This window comes from Coptis chinensis, chromosome 1, assembly GCF_015680905.1.
Source record: "Coptis chinensis isolate HL-2020 chromosome 1, ASM1568090v1, whole genome shotgun sequence".
In the NCBI taxonomy this organism is placed as follows: domain Eukaryota; kingdom Viridiplantae; phylum Streptophyta; class Magnoliopsida; order Ranunculales; family Ranunculaceae; genus Coptis; species Coptis chinensis.
This window is the reverse complement of record NC_141456.1, coordinates 27,317,234-27,323,233: the sequence shown is the minus strand read 5'-3', so window position 1 is coordinate 27,323,233 and position 6,000 is coordinate 27,317,234.

Below are 6,000 nucleotides of genomic sequence, written 5' to 3'. Positions count from 1 at the left end.
CAAGCAGTACTAGCTCAATATTTACGTGTTCCCTGTTGATCATGATCAACTAGCTCAATATTTGTTTATTTGTTTACCATTTGCCATTCTCAGAAAAGCTATTTCCTTTTGTTATGTGATTTTTTGTCTAAGTGTATGTTCGATCAATAAGTTTGATATAAACATCATGTACTATATACTCCGTAACACACACGGATAATTTGATTTATTATTATTTTTTTTATAATGAATAATAATTTTATTTATACGTTAACGTACATACTTGTCCGATGATTCATTATGGCTCAAGGCTCGATTTCACAAATATGGTTTGTGGCTACGGTTAAGTTAGGCCTGATTAGGTGTTTTATATTTTCACAATGTCTGTTCGTCATTGTGGGGAGTTTGTGTGGTTTGAAACTTTGAAATGATATTTTGATTCATTTGCCAGAAAAAACAAAGAAAAGAAAAAAGAGGAAAATTTCAATGGCGAAAACTTCTACTGTACTTGGGAGTTGGGATTACATCCCTCAAGGGGAGTGGGATGGGAAGAAGAAAAACATTTAGCCCAGTCCCTGTCCAGCGGTATCTCATTTTTGGCTTTGACTACAGATGTCCATGTCCGGTATCAACTTGGCCAGAGATGCTTGGATGAGTGGTCGCAGTCTCCTAGAGTGTATGTTTCATCAGTCATGACACTCAATGAATACATGTGCAGGACATGTTTATCGGGAAAAAAAAATATCTGCAGGATATGAGGACATCCCATGTTTAGCTAAGTGAGACGGTCCCTCATTGTCTCTCTGATTCCTTTGTCTCGGTGATTCCTTTGCAGATGAGTGGTCTTAATTTAAGAGTTTTCAAGCAATGGCTTTCCCAAAGAGAAACCCACCCTCAATGTATATAGTATATTATTATTGGAAATATATATACTTGTAATCTAATAATCTATACGATGATTAATGATGTACACTTGTTTTAGCAGAAGTTCATCTGTCAATATATTTTAGTTTGGACTTTGGAGTTTGGCATCACATGTCGTACAAAATAAATTTCAACCGACAATAAGATATTTAATATTATTCATCACAAATTCCACCTGATCTCTTGATTCTTAAAACCTATAAGCAATAGGGGTGTGCAGAAAACCATTTAAATTAATGTTTTGAAAACCGAACTGGTAATCAAACTGATTTTTTTGTTGAAATGGTTCAATCATGGTTCGATTCGGTCGGACCGATTGATACTTAGCAATTTTTTTTAATAATTACAATAATAAAATGAATAAATACATGTTTCAATTCAATATTAATTGGTATTATAAATCAAAATGAATTTTTTTGATAAGAAACACATAATAGCATATTGGTTTGGAGATTGGACTATCTTGTTTAGGTGTTAAGTTCAACTCCCCACATTATTAATTTTTCAAAAAAAAAATTATAATATGGGTGGTCCGGTTTTTAGTGGTTTAGAATTGAACCTGTCAACCATGGTTTAACTTAGACTGAGGGTCTGACCAAAAACTCTAGTTTTCACCAACCACCCGAACCGAAAATTTACCAGTTCTGGTCGGATCCTGGTTCAACCACCAAATTGAACCACGTTAGTTGGGTCAGTTATCTATATTCAATTGGTTTGGTTTGGTTCGGTTTAAAATATTAGAAAATTGACAGGGTAGGGTTAATTCACGGTTTTTAGATTTAAAAACCAAATATAACCGAACCGAACCATATTGATACCAAAATTACTAAAGTTGATTATTTTACTTATAATTTATTCAACCCTTCTTCAATAATTTTTAGTTGGGTTATGGTTAAGGTTGGTTAACCCGAAAAATTAGAAATTAGTGGTTTAAATTGGTTTATGATTTTGTAGAAATAGGTCGGTTTGATTTTGGGATGTGGTTAACCGTACCATGGGGTGATGGTTCAGTTTTTGTAACAGCTAAACAGATAAGGTCGGTTCGGATATCAGTTTAAACCCAAAACCGAACAGACCCAGCACACCCTATTAAGGCAGTATTGCAAAATTGCTAAAATATTGAGTGTATCGGGAAAAAAACATATACATCAACTTCCGAGATCGTAAATCATAAAACATAAACAGTTGGGATCTCAGATAAATACTTCCATAATTCCATGCATGTGTGGTGGGCGTATGGGACTTGGTGGGGTTTTTTTTTTTGCAAAAATTCAAGAAGAACTTGTTAAGCAATAATTTGTGACCATAATTAGTGAAGAAGCAATAACTTGTGTTACCATAATTAGTGAAGATCATGTAATCTTCTTCTCTTCTTTGTGGTATATATAAGATGTTTACAAGCCTAATAAGGCAATAAAGATTAATACAATAAAAGAAGAATAATACAATAATACATTATCTTTACTAATTATGGAAACACAAATTAATACATGATCTTCACTAATTATGGTAACACAAATTATTGCTTAACAAAACTATCATAATATAATACATTCATTAATATAGAAACAAGATCAGATACAATAAGTTTTCCCAGAGCAAGCAGAACAGTCCCTCATCACTTACAAGCTCAGTCTCACTTACAAGCTCAGTCTACTGATACTTGCATGTTCAGAACAGAAGAACGTACAGTTGTTGCTAGCTAGCTAGCCATGATCAAACAAACCCAAGAAAAATAATTCTTTCAAGATACTACGTAAGATACTAAGAGATACTTTTACCAAAAAAAAAAGAGATACTTTAAGCAAACCTCAACATAAGGCGTTATTTAATACGTAGGAAACCATCATATGTGACCTTTTTCATGCCTGGAGAAGGTAGGCATCTAAACAGTTAAAGGCATTTGTTGCAGTTTGTTTCATGCGATCTGGTTCAGGAACTTCTTCGCTTGCCTTTTCATACTCTAGACCCCACTTCACCAGGCTCCCCTCCTCTTTAGGAACAACATGTAAATGAAAATGAAGAGGAAAAAACAATCTCATCGGAAAGAGAACTTTCATTAAAATGTTTATATATTGTCCAAAATAAGAAAAATAAAACTTCAATACCCAAACTAAAGAAAAAGAACGAGAAAAAAATGCAATGACAAAAAAATTAGATAAATATTTTATTATCGATGATAACTATTGTAGGGGTAATTTGCCGTCAGTGTCCTAAAGACACGTGGTGGAGTGAGATTACACCGAATGATCATTATTAGAAAGAGAATGGAGCATAAGATAATGGCTCTAGAACTGATTTGGTCAGTTCTGGTCAATTCATACGAGTTCAGGACAGTTCCTTTAGTTTGACTAGCCAGTTCCGCGAAGTAGTTCGGGAACTGGGCAGGTCAGTTTCCGAATTGGTCCAGAACTGGATGACGACCTTGTACAGCTGTATTTCAGTATTAGAAGGACTCTTAGACGTGTTTAGAATAGGTGTTCCATTTATAGCAGACTTCTAGGTCTAAAGGCTTATTATGGAAACCTAGTCCAACTATGTCTCCTTCTATGTGATAACTTCTATTCTGATGGTGATCCTATCTTGACAAGAAAATAGGAAACCCTAGCGAGAGGATGGTTTCTTGGTAGCCAAGGAAACCTTATTCTAGGGTTTTCCATAAGTCACTATATATAGGAGGCATCAGTATGGGAATAGGGAACGGATCCCTAATGGCCAAGATATAGAGGCGGCTCTCTGGAGGCCGACTTCTGGTCATATCCCCCCACTCAGTATGCTATTCAGCCCCATAAAGAACTACGACAGACTTGATTCCTGAAAGAGGATATATAGGTAGCCACTTCATGGTTCAGTCCATATTATCAAACACTCCTATTGGTTTCGGGAGATACTCTTTGAACTAGAACACGGTGTGAAGATATCAGCAGAAGATTGTGGGATACTCGGAAAATCCCCTACAAATATCATGTCCAAAATCGTGGGAGACAATTCTTTTCACTTTGATCAAAATCATGCATTTTCTAAACAAACTAGATAAATGTCACATTTTTTTTCTTTTCTTTTTTTCTCAATATTTTACTTTCCTATTAAAGCTAAAACTCTCACTAACTATAGTTAATTTGTGTGGACACATAGCGACATACTATTTGACCCACATGCCAACATACAAAAAGACCCACATACTAAATTTTTCGCCCCTCTAAAGTTATGAATACATTATTCCATACCTCTAATTAAAGATATTAAGCACACTCCTATGGTAACTTATTGATCCACACATCTTACATCATGAGTCATGATCAAGTCATGACCCTTTCCTAGTCCCCACAATTGAAATAATTTTTTTTCCAATTGTTCACACTTGCCTGAAACTTAATTTTCGTTCTACTTTGGCCCCCATAATAACTTCATGGCTATGCACCTGTAGGAAATCTGCTGGTAGCACTGGTGCCTTAATAGGCATTATGAACTTTCAAAAGGAAGTCCACCATACATTATTTCTAATTGAAACATGAGTTTGTAAGAAGTTTGGTAGTATATATCATGACCCTTTCCTAATCCCCACAATTGAAATGACATTTTTTTTTGACATAATGACCTAAAAATACAATGGTATTTTGTTTTTTACATTAAATGCAAGCAATTTCAATATTTTATGATTGATACAATCTAGTTTGACTCGGAAATGATCGGTGTTGAGTCAACGGGCTTTATTCTGGTCTTTTTAAGCTTCAAATAGGCTAAGAGAGAAGACTTCAAGTTCAAGCACTATTCCATACAGCATTTTCATGCTAAAATGAAGGTTTTGCTATAATTTTGTCGTTAACTGCCGAAACCTGTGAAAGCATGAAAATATATTTACTTTACATTTATTAAACACATAATCAACTAATATGTAGTGTCAAAAAAAAACTTATAATTCATCCTTTACTTTCTCCAAACTTCACCTCTTATTCATCACTCATACCACTATTTGGTTACTCATCAAGTTAGTTGAGAGTATTTTATGCTCAGCAGTTTGGTGAAAATTTTGTGTGGAAAACTAATCCAACGGCTGGTCAAGCATAGCTAATCTGAATAACACCGGAGTTTCATCTCTTTTTTGGTGCATTAAAGGAGGTTCATATCCACTTACGTCCCCCTTTATATCTGGATTGCACGTTATCTTGAGCAAGCGGATCTATACCACCCAACCGCTCATCAGTTTTGCTGCCAAAGGTTGCAGACCCACCTTAACCAGTCATCTGGGAGTTCTCTTGGACTTTCTAGAACTCAACCTTGCATCTCTAGATCTGTTGGGCTATAATAGTCGCGCTTGAATTTTGCAGGGTTTTGTCGATTTAGGCTCACAGGTCGAATTGGTTTACATATCAGCTGACTTTATTTGCAATCCATTTATGTGGTGATCTTGAGCCTGCCCTCACTCGGTTTTTTACTCGATCCAGTCTCATATAGAATTAAGTTTCGGTTTAAAGAGGTTAAAGATTGTACCTTTTCCAGTATTTGGGCACTCCAGATAAGATTGAAGCCTCGTTTTTTAATCTTTCATATCTGGTTGGTTAGTCAACTTAGATTTGTCGAACTAGCTTCTATACTATTGCCACTATATTGCATACTCATTTTGTTTTTTTGCATTCTGCAACATGTTTAGCTCGCTCTTGCTTTGATTTATTTAGTTCAGCATACGGATTGTTACTACCTTGAGGTTGCTCCACTTAATAGCTTTGGAACTTTTCTCTTTTGAGTTCTTTCTCTGGCGGATCAAATATTTTCTTTAAACTCTTAATTTTTTTTTCCTGTGATGCATGTATAATCTAGGCTCTGCTACTATTGGTTTATTTCTTTTTCTTGACACTCTGACACATAACACTTTAAGTAGGTCATCTTGCGTTAATTCTGTAGAGTTTTGTATACTGATTGTTATTGTTTGATACTGATTAGTTGTGTTTATTTTGAGCATGTGAATGCACTTCTAGAATCTAGTGGTTGTCTTTTGTATGCTCCTATCTAAATGTTAACATGGAATTGTCGTGGAATAGGAACCTCCACAGTGGTTCAAAATCTTAAGGACCTAATCCGGCAACATCAACCGGATAT